The sequence below is a fragment of the Phocoena phocoena genome, chromosome 2 (assembly GCF_963924675.1).
Source record: "Phocoena phocoena chromosome 2, mPhoPho1.1, whole genome shotgun sequence".
In the NCBI taxonomy this organism is placed as follows: domain Eukaryota; kingdom Metazoa; phylum Chordata; class Mammalia; order Artiodactyla; family Phocoenidae; genus Phocoena; species Phocoena phocoena.
This window is the reverse complement of record NC_089220.1, coordinates 89,823,302-89,838,056: the sequence shown is the minus strand read 5'-3', so window position 1 is coordinate 89,838,056 and position 14,755 is coordinate 89,823,302. Positions and strand designations below refer to the sequence as shown.

The window sequence follows — 14,755 nt, the reverse complement described above, 5'->3', positions numbered from 1 at the left end:
CCACAGATCTTTAACAGCTTCTGTCTAGATTCAGGTAGATTGTACAATATAAAGTATAAACAGCAGATGTTAATTTGAATTTAAATGCAATTGAATTGTCCATCAAAAGGAATGTCGATCCAATTTATAATTAGCCTCCAAATAAATGAAAACCTATTCTTATCTAAAATGAAGCTTAGGTCTATTTATAGAACAGTCATCAGATCATGTGCTTCCACTGCTTACAGACAGAACAGCTCTTCCCCAATAGGCTTTTAAATCCATGTAGCTGTCAGCAAAGAAAAAACAAACTAAATGGGCAGATGATACTACATTAGCCAAGCTTCCCTTTTCCTCCAGCAGTTAGAAGGTCTGATATGGTCCTTGTGCCCATTTGCCATTTTCTAGAATGAACTCAGACTCTATCCTGAGAAAACTGGGAAATATAAATCTTCTGATGCAGTTTACCCTAATAACAAGATGAATTAGAAGTGATTACAGTTTTCCTCAGGAGAAAACTTCTCACTGGATTACAGAAACCAATGAGAATTTCTAACATGTCATCTTTTCTATAACAATTTTGTTCTGCCCATAAGTAAATAAAGGAACTAGACAAGAACAGATGCCAAATTCCCTCATTATGTGTATTCTAAACACAAGTGTCTTCAGAGTCTACAAACAAAAACCTGAACACATTTCAGGGAACTCAGTTAAATAATCATTCTGCATGCTGTTAGCAATATTATATTGTTTTCTGACCTTCAGACATGTCTTCCTATGACCTTTTCCTCCTTTCACATTAAATGTTTAACCTCTCTTTGCTTGTGAAGCCTTCCAGACTCTGCGCTTTTCGACTTAGTCCTAATCCCCCCTAACACTTCTTCCACTGCATCACCTTTCCCTTCTCTCTGTTGACAGATGAATCCTTGACCCTATTTCATCTCAAAAAACCATTCATTTAAGACAGACTTTTTACAGTTAAAACAGTCTAATTATTAAATAGCTGTCATCTAATTTTTTTAAAACAAGATTCAGGCAGTGCTTGGTTCCCATGACCAAGCATCAGTATAATGTATTGCTTGACATCATAATGCTTATAATGTTTTCAACAGTTTTCGCCACAGTGACATGCATGGATAACATTCTGATCAATGACCCAATCTCATAAGTGAACCCAGGTATGGGAGCTACGACCGATGTGCCAGACATAACTCCACACAACACTTCTTTCCCATTCAAGAGAGCATGACAGGATGTAAATAAGTCAGACCAACATCATTATACCAGTGATCAAGACTACTTTAATTTCTTAAAATAAAAAGGGGAATAATTTGCAAATGTTGACACTTTATTAATAGCAACAAATTACTCACCACACACCTCAGAAGTGATCACAGCTCATCAGTGTGTTGTATCTCTGTAGTTAAGACCCCCTGCTACATACAGTCATTTTCTCATATACTTTCTCTAAACCTTGTCATTCACCAAACAACATTAGGTATACTACAAAAAGTCCTTTATTGATTTTGTAGCTAGATTTAAAAATAAGTGAGATGAGTAAAATCCAATGAGATATATAAAGGTTTTTGAATTAAAAAACTGGGGGCAGCTAAGCATGGAAGAACATCAGATGTGGGCAGAGTTAAGCCTAGTCAGACTAGAGAAGAGGAAACCAAAAACACATTACAAACACTTGGAGTTGATAGGTTAATCTACCCACTTCTCAGAATCTCTGGCATCAGATAAAATCTAAAAACGCCTAAAATCTGCAAAGCTGTTGACTAGTGCTTGTGATACTACAGAACTGTGCTGTTCAATGTGGTAGCCAGTAGCCACCCGTGGCTATTTAAATTTAAATGAATTAAAATGTATTAAAATTAAAAACTCAGTTCTGCAATCACACTAGTCACACTTAACAACCTATAGTTTGAAAGCAATGCTGTCCAATGGAACTTTAAAGGGAATGTTCTATATCTGTGCTGTCCAATATGTGTAGCCACTAGCAGTTAGTGCAAATAAGGAACTGAAATTTTAATTTAATTTTAATTAAGTTAAATTTAAATTTAAACAGCTATATGTGGCTATTGGCTACCATACAGGACATTTCCACCACTGCAGAAAATTCTATTAGACAGTGCTCCTCTAGAACCATAGGATCCCTCATGCTGGAATGCCAAAAGGAGGGAAGGGAAGAATGTAAGAAGTAGGGGTGGTGCTGGAGCAGAAAAATAATATTTTCTCTCCACCTACTATCTGTCAAGCACTTTGTTATAGGCTTTCCATATGTCATTTTACTTAATCTTCACAGCCCCCAAATTGCTATTGACCTAACAGTAGAGACTCAGATAAGATTTGAATCCACATCTACACGACATCTCATGCCATACTCTTTCACTACTCCTTGACATCAATACGATCATGAATGGTGTTCATACAGTCAATATAGACTTATCAAAAAAAAAGAACAGATTAAAGAATGAGGTGTCATGTCATTAAGGCATGTAAAAAAAAAAGAAATGCTACTTTATATATCCGGCAACAAACATATGAAATATATTACTTTGAGAGATGGTATAGACTTAAAAGGAAACAGAATTATAGAAAATGAATGACTGATAGTTTCATTATTAAGGGAAGCCAGAAATGAGTGAACTGCCAAAAGTACAACTGTAGTAACAGTGATCATCATAACAATAGCTATCATTTATTGAATCCTTACTGGGCTCAATAATTCATGCTCATAATCACCCACCCTCTGAAGTACAGGTGAGAGTGTCACTGTCAGAGATAAAATTGCAGTCTGGAAAGCAGAAAGGTCTGACTGATTAATTTCTTTCTTATCTTCTTAAAGTGAAACTTCCCAATGCCTTTTCACAGGTACACACAACAAAGTGATGAAAGAATAGATAATAGCCAATATCAGTCAGTGAAGAAATGCACTGCAATAATGCCATTATTGAAAGTCCTCGTTTAAATTTTAATTTGCCAGTTTCTTAATTACCCTTGCATATGTCCTAATTTTTTTCCTAAGCTTTATATCTGGTGATCATAATCATCTGCAAGGCTGACATTAAAATTTGCTAGGTTGGTAGGTTTGAAAGGATAACTTAATTTTCATGTACCTTTTACAGCCCTGTCAGGTTATTGTTGATATTAGAAAGAATCTCAGTCCATCTTGGCCTTCTCAATATTTTCTCCTTTCTAGTTTTTATCATCAGTCACAGAGGCAGAACTGTTATGGATGAGAATACATTTAAGGAAATAATAAAGACTCCTGACTGTCTGCAATATCCATCTCATAGTGGCTGGAAATAACTTCAGGAAAGCTAATTATTAAATAATTAATAACAATAATCCCTTAACTAAAAATAATGTGTTAACACCTAACCCAGTCCTTGGCACATAAAGCTCATGCAACAATTGTTTCCTTTTCTCCCTTTCCTACTCTTAACTCCTTGGTCTGTCAGATTATAATATAAATTGTGATCACAAGTAAATTTGGCTCAGTGTTTTCTTCTTTGATTCAAGATCACCACAGAAAACAACATTTCTATTCCAGATCCTCTCTATATATGGCTTTAGGAGAATAAGTGCCAATTCTGACTTTCAAACCTCCTATAGTTACTATTTATGCTAATGGAAACTTAGGCTACATATATTTCAAAACATTATCAAATTAGGATCACGTATCTAAAGAATATTTGTGTATCTTAATAAGAAAATATATTCTTGGAAATATACTACTTTATCTTATCAGTGGGCTAAAACAAGGTGAGGAAAATCTATTCTTATTTTATGTGCAAGATAACTTTAGAAATTATCCCCATTGATTGAATAATTTATGATAGATCTTGTGGGAGAGTATTATGTAGCCATTGTAGAGAATGAAGTAAATCCATGATTATTAGAATAGAAAGAGTTCCAAGACATAAAGTTATGTGAAAACCACCAGATGTACAAGTATGTGCATGATATGATTTTTTTTAAGCAACCTGAACAGTTGAATGGTTTTCAAATTGATACATGAGACAGACAGTGATGGATGGACGCTGATATGTTATTGTTATTATTATCATTAGGCATCACACAAATGCAAAAATCAATAGTAGTTTTCTCTATGGAAGGTGGGGTTGTGAGACATTTATATTTTATCTTGTACTTACATACAATTTAAATTTTCTAATCACGTACATGTATTACTTTTAAAAAATATCATCAGAAATTATATGGGCATTAACATTTTGATCCACTTCTGTTAGCCTACTTCTATTTAAAAAAAAATAGTATGCTATTTTTAAACAATCTTTGGTATTATTGATAAGAGGCTTAACTTAGCCATCATTTTCTCTGTCAAATTCACATTGCCAAATGGCTGGATTTTTTTTTTTTTTTTTCAAATGGCTGGATTTTTAAAGGACTGCCTTCTAAAATAACAGAGCAATCCTGGTTTGGTGACATAACTACTTGGCCAAAGAAATATCAACTGGTCATGAATGCCCATCCTGAAAAAAAAAATCAAGGCTTGCATCTTCAAAGAAAGAGAAGTCATATAATATCCTCTATTTACTTATGACTACCTTCAGTAACTCCACCTTCTTTTGTACGTTGCTGGATTCAAATCTGGCTTGGATGAATTATTATTTGAAACCTATTCGAGGCTCCACTAATGTCTGGATACAGTAAAAGCCAGTGAAATCTCCCATTATTTTGACAAAACACTATAGAATTTAAGAAGCTAACTACATTGAAACAAAGGGTAGGTCATGGGGGGATAGACCTAGCACCTTTCCAGAAACAGAACACCTATTACCAGTAAAGACTTGTGATCTAATGTTCTTTACTCCATTCCCCTTTTTTAAAGAAAGGGAATGTAGTAAGTTTTCTTTCATTCAGGAAAAACATCTAATATTCATACTGGAACAAGAACTGCCAGCCATTACACTTTAAGGGTTTGATGAGATCTTGGCAATTGCTCCTTTGGTCCAATGAATCAGGCATGAGTAAAAATTTCAATCTTTTCTTTTTATACAAAAAGACCAAGTCAGGATTGACAGCCTTTTAGAAACTGGGTGGCAGGGAGTTAAGCCCTGTTTTTGTTTGGCACATGAGTACTGGTGAGGACCAGTACAACAGACTTAGCCAGGCAACAGGGACTAAGAAATGATTTGGGCTTCAGATTTCTTCCTCACATCCCCCATTTGTATACATTCCTAAATAAAATATTCAGGAGTTACAGACGTAGAAAACAATCTTATGGTTACCAGGGGGGGAAAGGGAGGAGGGATAAATTGGGAGATTGGGATTGATGTATACACACTACTATATATAAAATATATAACTAATAAGGATCTACTGTGTAGCACAGGGAACTCTACTCAATATTCTGTAATGACCTATATGGGAAAAGAATCTAAAAAAGAGTGGATATATGTATAACTGATTCACTTTGCTGTACAGCAGAAAGTTAACACAACATTGTAAATCAACTATACGCCAATAAAAATTTTAAAAAATTAGAAAATAAATAAAATATTCAGAAATTTTACAGTGTTCTCAAGATCTTTGAATTGAAAGAATAGAATGTGTTATACTGTAGTGGTGGCTAAATATACAAAGTTTTCAAAATTCCCATTCTGAATGATTGTGTCTTAGGGTTAGCTACTTTTTCTCATAGAACCTCTAATAGAAAACTTGCTTATTACATGGTTGACACTTGTTTAGAAACCAAAACTGGTAAATATTCTTCCAACATTTGCAAAAGTGTATTCCATGGAACACTGATCCCTTGGGATATTTCTTGAAGGTGAGGATTCCATGATCAAAATATTTTGGAAGCAATTTGTACTATATTCTCACATTGGTAATTCACAGTGTACAGCTGCATATTCCGGATTCTGAGTAGTCAAAAAAAAAAATAACCAGTTTAAATGTGTTTAACATCTTAATTCTGAATCTTTTTCTTTATCATGGAAATACTTCCCTGATGTATTTATTAATATTTTATTGAATTAATATTCTATATAGAGGATACTTTGGGAAACACAAGATAATTCTACCTGTCAGTAATAATAGAATGGTCATGGGCCAGGCTACCACAGAAGACAGTGAGTGTCTCAAAGAGAAAGCAGATGAAAAGAAGAGATCCACATGCTAGGTCTGTGGCCCAGTCAGCATCCTGAAATTAGAGTAATTAGACTCCTTATTGGTAAATATTCTTGCCTTATTGCCACTCAAATTTGGACCAGAGGCAGAGTGAAATAAACCACTAGAAGGGGATGCGCTTTAGTTATCCCTAGAGATCAACACAATCTCAATTATAAATGAAATAGTAAGCCCAGAGATATTACATGACATGCCCAAGACCACTCTGGTGGTCAGAAGCAGGCCTGGATTGAGAACCCAGTATTCTGAATCTGATGCCAGAGTACTTCTTAGCAGCCCACACCAACTTCTGCCCAGGGATGAGCAGAAAGCCTATTGATTGAACCAAATATAATTGAATATTAATATTACTTTTGGGTCTGTTACAGCCATGATGAGAAATGAACAATTAAAGACATTTAAAAATTGTTTAATGCTTCTTTTTTGCTTTATAATTTCTATTGTTCCTAATACGTTGAGTGTATAAGTGGAAAACAATAGAATGTATAGCAGTATAGTGTAGTGGATAGTACAGTGGCTAGACATTACCCATCTACTAAGCACAGAAAACAATAGCCTACAAGCTTCTAAAGAATCACAAATTAAAAATCACCTAGTCTAACATCAGCAACAGTAGCAATGCAATCTATCCCAGTCCAGACGGTGCTGGGCTTCAGCTCACATTGGGATGTGGCTTGTACACACCTATGACCACAGGGTGGTCTTTTTCATATTGCTCTAAAGTCAACTGCTCCTGGGGCTTCATTGTCTCCTGTTGCATCTTTTCACTTCAGAGACAAATATGGCCTCGGGAGAGGCTGTGAAGTCAATGCAATTGTGCTTAATGGAAATCACAAAGTGTCCTCCAGGAAGGTGTGGGCATTCAGGGCTACAATCTGGGTCTGGTCTGGCTGGGCCATGTCGGCAAAGATCACATCCACCATTGCAATGAGCTTGTGGTATTTGTGTGAGTGCTGAGCATCTTCAATGACAGGAATAATGTTGGTTCACTTCTTGGCCAAATTAATGAGGTCACAGCCGGGGCAGTGGGAAAACTCAACTGCACAGACCAGACCCTGTTGGCCTACGATGTCAGAGACATGGGAGAGTGTGGTACCCAAGGCAGCCCTGAGGTAGAGCGCCTTGGCCCCTGGCTTGATGCGGTCCACAGAGCCCAAGACTGCTGCAGACAGCTTGGAATGGAAGGGGGTTTTGCTTTATTTAGTCTGGGGGGTTAAACAGAGGTGAACTCCTATCATCCCTCATCTGTATTCTTGTAAGACTCTAAGCATAAACTTCCTTATGATAATAATAATAATAGGAAGAAGAACAACAACTAGTAGTAGTAGTAGCAGTGACACTTACTGTTTTCTTTAACTCTAATATGGTTCTAACTGCTTTAAATAGGTTAACTCATTTACTCCCTATAATAATTCCGAGGTAGGTAATACTATGTTTCTCACTTTACAAAATGTGGGAACTGTAGACCAGCTAGTTTTTAAACCTTGCCCCAAAATCTCACGGCTCTCTGTGGCAGCGACAGAATTTAAACTCAAGCAGTCTGACCCAACAGGGTATATAGTCTTTAACCATTATGTATATTGCCTTGTAGGTGTCTACTGATGGTTATTTTCCTTATCCATTTCTACACTCACTTCCTCTTGTCCATTATGGATTCATCCATTGTTGATTTCCAAACCTGATGAAGTATCAAAATCACCTACAGAGCATCGTTAAAACACACACTGTAGTCCTCTCTCCAAGATACTCTGATCCATACTAGACTAGGTAGTTTCAAAAAGCACAAGAGGGGGCTTCCCTGGTGGCACAGTGGTTGAGAGTCCACCTGCCGATGCAGGGGACATGGGTTCGTGCCCCGGTCCGGGAAGATCCCACGTGCCGCCGAGTGGCTAGGCCCGTGAGCCATGGCCGCTGAGCCTGCAAGTCCGGAGCCTGTGCTCCGCAACAGGAGAGGCCACAACAGTGAGAGGCCCGCGTACCGCAAAAAAAAAAAAAGGAAAAAAAAAAGCACAAGAGGTTCATCTGGAGGTTCAGATCCAAGGACCCATGTTTGGGAGCCATTGATTTAGAGCCTTTCTCTCTTGGCTGGTTGCCTTATTCATCAAAGATACTGCCTAGGTTCACAGAAGCCATGAGAGAAGGGAGGACACAAAGGGTAGCTAGACTGGCTAAACCAGCACCTGTCCCAGGAAGTCTTCATATCCCCTTCTCACACTATGAAATCCTTGAGGACAAGGACAAAACATTAGTCAGATTTGGACCTTCCATGATGGTTAGACTAGAGCCTGATTCATAGTAGATGCTCAGTTAATACTTACTGTCTAGGTTTCTGGGTGAATATTATTGATAAAAGGCAATAAAATAATGGTTTTTCCAAAGAGACTAAGAAGGGTCTTCTAACTAATAATTGCCTATTGCTCTGATAATAAAAGAGTCATATATTTCTCTACAACATAGTAAATAGGAGATAAAGCAAGAGAGCTTAATCACCATATTAACACAAAGGAAGGAATGAGAAGGCCAAGAACAAATGGGTGCAAAGGAGGAAGTTGTGTTTAACTGATGTCTGGTTTGACAAACTACATATAAATTTAGAGATTAAATATAATCATCTAGGTTCATTTGACTACATTCATTAAATAAAACGAGTATATATTTTTTAAATTCCTTCAAGGCTGGCTTCATAGGACCCTCAGATGAATTTACCCACTCATCCTCCCTTCCACTACTGCCTAATTGCTCTACCACAGGCTAATGCACAAACGGTCCTCAGCAACCATTTATCTTTCTTGAAGTCTTCTCCTTAGAGCTCCCTTTAAGAATAGCAGTGGGTTTTCCTTTGAACTTATTTTCTCTCTTAGTTGTTTGTTTTCTTTCAAGCATGTTGTAGAGGCTTCTTTGCAGTGTGTTTCTGAAGCAAATCAGGGACACTAATTTGTTCTTTGTGGATTTTTGAAAGCTACCCCAGTGGGAGCCACTTGCTTTGACCAGGATTTCTGCCTGTGGATGATGGGGAGGGAGAACTCAGAAAGGCTATTAAGACAGATAGGAATGCTATAGCTAGGTGAACACATTAATGATATAGAGCTGAGAAGCAGAACTCCTGATTTTGAGGAGATGCAACCAATGAGCACATGGAGACAAGACTACCCAAGCGCCAGCATTTACCTCTGTGCAGGTGTGTACTAAGTAGCAATTTCTGGCTGAGATAGAAAATCCTGTTCTCTTTAGACATGGGGATGCAGCACAGATGTGACACTGCAGGTAGAGAAAAATCTTCATGGGCTCTGAAGCTAGAAGGAAGTTGACAGTTCATTTTAGGGTGATGGGAAAAGCATTCTGGCTGAGAGGTGGGTGGAAAAGTTCTCAACTCGCTCAAAACCTGTACATTTTGACCATGGCTCTGCCATTAATTGGCATTGCATCCCTGTCCAAATCACTTCATCTCCCTGCCTCCCAGGGTTCCCCCATCTGTAAAACCAACAGATCCAAACTGTTGGCCAAGTGCTCCTTTCCATTTTAATGTGTTGCCTTCAGATTAACAAAGATACACACATATTTATATCTATAAGATAAAAGCCTTTGATTTTTTACCTTAAGTTGACTTTCAGGAAAAACAAACTATATAAGAAAATGAATGTATACTGGGAATTTATTTTTTAAAACAGCCTTCAAAGTATATAGCCAGAGATCAATTTTATATACCTTTTACCCAGTCATCTACATATTCCTAAATTTCTGTATAGAGCAAATGATAATAAATCTCAAGCTCTATAAAGACACTGAATTATCAGAAGAAAAGGCCCTACAGTTTCTGTTTATGACAAAAGAAAATAAAATTTTTAGAAGTGTATTGAAAGATAATGTAAGATGAATGTTTTGAAAATGCAAAACCAATTATCTTATTATCCTGACAGAACTAGTTTTATTTATGCATATTATTGATATACACATGCTGTATTTACATTGTTACAATAATGGTATACATAGAATTTCACATTCACTATTTTTACATATATTATCTCATAAACATACCTTATTTTGCTACGTAATTATTATTTTAATGGCTTCATAGCATTAAACTGTGTTGATGTACCATAATCTATAAAATCATTATTTTGCTGGACTTTTAGTTTGTCTCCAACTTTTTGCTACTAATATTGATTGCAATAAAATTTTTTTATGGTCAGCTTTTGTTTCTGTTCAAATGTTTCCATAAGAGAAGAATTTTGAAGGCAATGGATATGAGTAAATTTGTGGCTTTTGCTGCAAATGGTCATGTAACTTTCTAAAGGGATTATCAATTAATAATGTCACCAGCAAGGAATGTACACATCATTTTTACCAAAACTTCGCCATCTTTAACGGCGATCATTTTTGTGATGTAATATTTTATGCGTTTCAGAACTGGCAGAGTGACAATTATGTGTATAACAAAGGGTCCTCAATAAATATGTTTCGACCCTCCTCATTAAAACTCTGGACTTAAAAAAAACAAAAAACAAAACTCTGGACTTAACTTGGAGATTCATTTATTCATTCATTCACTCTAATGCACTTGTTCATTAATTCATGCATTCAAAAACCTTTCATTGGGCACAATTATATAATCAAAATATGTTAGGCCCTGGCTATACAAAGTTATACTTTCCCTTAATGGCTCACTTTCTCAAAGAGAGAAATCTATGTGAGCACATATGTGGTCTCTGCTTTCATTCCAGTGTGTTTCGGGATGCATAAGGACTCAGGGGAGAAGACCAAAAAAAGCTCATTATTTTTCCTTCATAGCATACTTTCAACAAAACATACTAGGTATCTCCAATTATCAGAACTAGTTTCTTAATCCATGCCATGAATGAGCAAACTACTTCTAGAGGTGTGACACAGCTTATTTTCAGAGGCACAAAGTTTTGCAAAGAAATTGGTAATAACTGTAATACTTCTTCTGAAGTTCTCCTACTTCCTCTTATATTGGCTTTCTCTTATTATGTGTGCCCACTATGGGGTTCAAAACATATTAGGTACCTAATAAATTGTGATTTTTATGACTCTTTCTCCTTCATCTCTAAGCCTGTATACAATCTTCTTTAGATTCAAATCCCTTTACCTGAAAAATTCTGCCAGACCCATACTGCAACATATTTAACTGTTCTCGACGTTAATCCTCCCTCAAAACAAAAACAAGCATCAAGTGCTTAAAATATGCCATTCACTGCAGTATATTATTTTATGTAATTCTTATGAAATCTGCTTTATACACTATTTATTAGAGAAATTATATAATTGGCCAAGGTCACAAAGCTGATAGGTGAGAGAGTTGGGATTTCCATTAAGATTATCTCTAAATTCCTTTTCTTTTTCTTCTGGCCATGCCAAGCAGCTTGCGAGATCCCAGTTCCCCGACCAGGGATTGAACCCGTGCCCTCGGCAGTGAAAGCACAGAACCTTAATCACTAGACCGTCAGGAAATACTCTCTAAACTCTTCTTTGATTCTATCTTGTATTATTATAGTGTTCCAACTCTGGAGAAAGGCTTAGTACGTATGCCCAGTCTCCCTACAGTATTACCTATCGACTGGATGGTATTCAGGGGAATCAAAATGGGGGAAAAAACATGCAAATGTGCTGGCAAATTTTTCTATGATAAAATAAGTGGTCAAATCTATCAATTCTATCCACACCTTAAAGACTAGATGACTTAGAATGGTCATTATTAAATAGTCACCATTTCCACAGTGATTAACTTAAGTGGATATTATTGTTAAGATATGACCTCGATTTTTATTGTAAACAATCTCTGGCCCCATATTTTACTGTGGCTCATTAATGATCCTGGACACATACAAAATGGGCCCTCACACATATGAATTGTATTCTGAAAGAGAGTATACTTCTACACCTCACATGGAGAAGTTTCAAGTCACTATTGATACTGTATTTGGAAGCCATAGTGCCACCGTGGGTTAAATTTTGCTCTGAATTAGGTTTTATTGCTCATGAATATCTTAAGATGATCATGTCTGAACCATAGCCAAAATTAAACAGTGCTAACAACTGAAGTAGAGTCCCTCACAAATCACCTTTAAATGCCACCTATAAGGATAAAAGCTGAATTTTTATTACCACTTGACCTTTCCTTAGCTAAGGTCTCATCAAGTTCCAATGGTCCAGAGTGCCATGCCACTCTCTTCTCTAACAAAAGAGGTTTGCTACTAATGCCTAAGGTTACTGAGGATTCTGTACTACCAAATTCTTTTGTATTATCTACTCCATAATTTTTTTCTTTCTACAATAGTTACATTCTGTGCAAAAATACTGATACAAACAAGACACTAACTTATTATACAATGTTTGCAGTCTCTGACATTAAATAAACAAATAGGAAAATGTGGATTCTCATAGTATGCACAAAACAATGAGATTCATTCAATAACTCTTAAAACATACATGGTGTTTCACTTTTAGTAGTGAAAGGGGTCATCAATTGAGTCTGTTCAAATAAACAGACCCAGAACATGATGTTGAAGGTACAAGCGTACACATTTTTTGAAAATGACATTTAAAAAAAATACTTAGGTAGTCTAATTACATAAGCCTTTCTCATTCTTTGTTTTTACTGAAATGAGATGGTCAATCTCATTGGGGGAAATGTCTCTGAGATGTGTTTTATATACCATGGTAGACTCTACCTCTTAGAAATTCTTTGATTACAGAATTTGCTACAGTTTGGTCAAATGTCCCTCTCTTCCAAATGCAATGATATTAGTAGTTCATCCTCCAAACTACCTACTCCAGGAATTGATACTGCCAACCTTCTGTTGAGCCCAAATAATTTCTATATAATTAAACAAATCCTTCTGATATGACTCAATAAACAATCCAAAAGAAAAGATCAAAATCAGGCTCACAGAAAAGATTATTAATGTGTCTTTTATATTTACTATGTTTTTATTTTTTTCTTTGGCTTGAAAGCTTTATCATTCTATTTCTTAGATAAATTAGTGCCTATGAATTTTGTAAATAAGCTTGATACAAAGACCCATTCAGACATATGGTAGAGATTTCTGTAATGCACGCCATTCATCCTTAATGGTTTTTATTTTGAAATTCTCTTTGAAGAGTGCCATGTTCATTTTACTTCATGAAACACTTGTGTAAGTATTTTTCTCTACAAACAAAGCAGCATAATGTAGAAACAAATTATTTAGAAGTAAATTAAAAGGACTGAACATTCTAAAATGCAATTGCACAAGCCTTCTGCTAAACAGATAATGAAACAAGGCAAAAGATGGTTTATCTCAGTTCTATAAAGACGGAGACTACCTTGACTACAGCTTACATATTGACTCCTCATATCCTCCCTCCCTTCTCTCTCTCCCTTTCAGCCCACTCAAAGAAACCATGCAGCTCTGGTGGAAGAAAAAAATCATTGCCATCATATTGTTCTGATAATTCTTTTTCAAAATAATCAGCAATTATTTTGTTGAGCAAAGAAACCAGGAAACTTGGGGGCAGCATTCTAAGTTAACTTTGGGAAATATCTTTTTATACTTATAAATGCATAAAATGTGTTTACATGATATTTATAGGGCAGTTTGAAAAAAAAAAACTGCCATGCATTTTTACCTCAGCCTCAAAATGTCAGCTGATGAAATTAAATGTGCAATTTTATTCTAAATCCAGGTTGAAACTTTTAATGGCTTTATTTCAGAGATTTTGAGCTTGTTGGAATAGTATATAATTAATTTTTCTGTATTTCAGCCACTCACTAGAATAAAAGTTAAAAATATTTAACAATGACTGAGATGCTAAGAATTATAAATTAAAAGTAGTACTTTGAATTTACTCCAGGCATATTTTATGATTTTGAGTAAACCTTTTATTTCCAATAGATATCTGAATTTTATAACATATAATATCAGACAGAAAAGGACTGCCAAGTTCCCCCCAACAAGTACCATTTAAATTTGCTTGTTTAGTTGGTTGTGCTTTGTATCCTGGCATTTCATAGTCTTAAAACACCTTTCACAAATGTATTTGTCTTCCCAACAACCCAACAAAGTAAGTACAACAGATATTCACATACCTCTGATTCACTCCATTGTCATTTCCCTTATCCTATGGCAACTTAAGTACATAGATAATCTTCTCTGTGCTCCTTCCTTGAGAAAACTTGCTTTCAGGTTTACCAAACACTTTGTTTTACTGCAGGAAGCAGCAGAAAATGATGATGAAGAGTGTGGTCTCTGAGGTTGGCCTTAATTCCACCCCCAACCACCTAAAGGTTGGACATGCTACTTGACCTTTCAAAGACTCAGTTTTATCTTCTGCCAAACAGTGTTAACAATATGAACTTTCATAATCAGGACTAAATGAAATAATGCATGCAACTAGCTAACGTAGCAGAGTGCAAGGTGCATGGTATGAATTCCATAAATTCAACTAGTTTTATTATTGGGCATCTCAGCTCACATCCACACAAAAGCACTCTAGAATAAACCTTACACTTTGTTTCTGAGAAGATATGAAAGAAGAGAGAACTACTAGTAAGTTTTCATGGAAAATAAATATGTGAGTAGTGGTTACCAGGGTGAAGGTGATCATGGGTCAGGAT

General features: G+C 36.0%; 1 pseudogene; it reads right to left on the bottom strand.

The window, feature by feature from the left end:
- Window positions 1-6,793: 6,793 nt before the first annotated feature.
- Window positions 6,794-10,500, bottom strand: LOC136118464 (rRNA 2'-O-methyltransferase fibrillarin pseudogene; annotated as a pseudogene).
- Window positions 10,501-14,755: the final 4,255 nt, after the last annotated feature.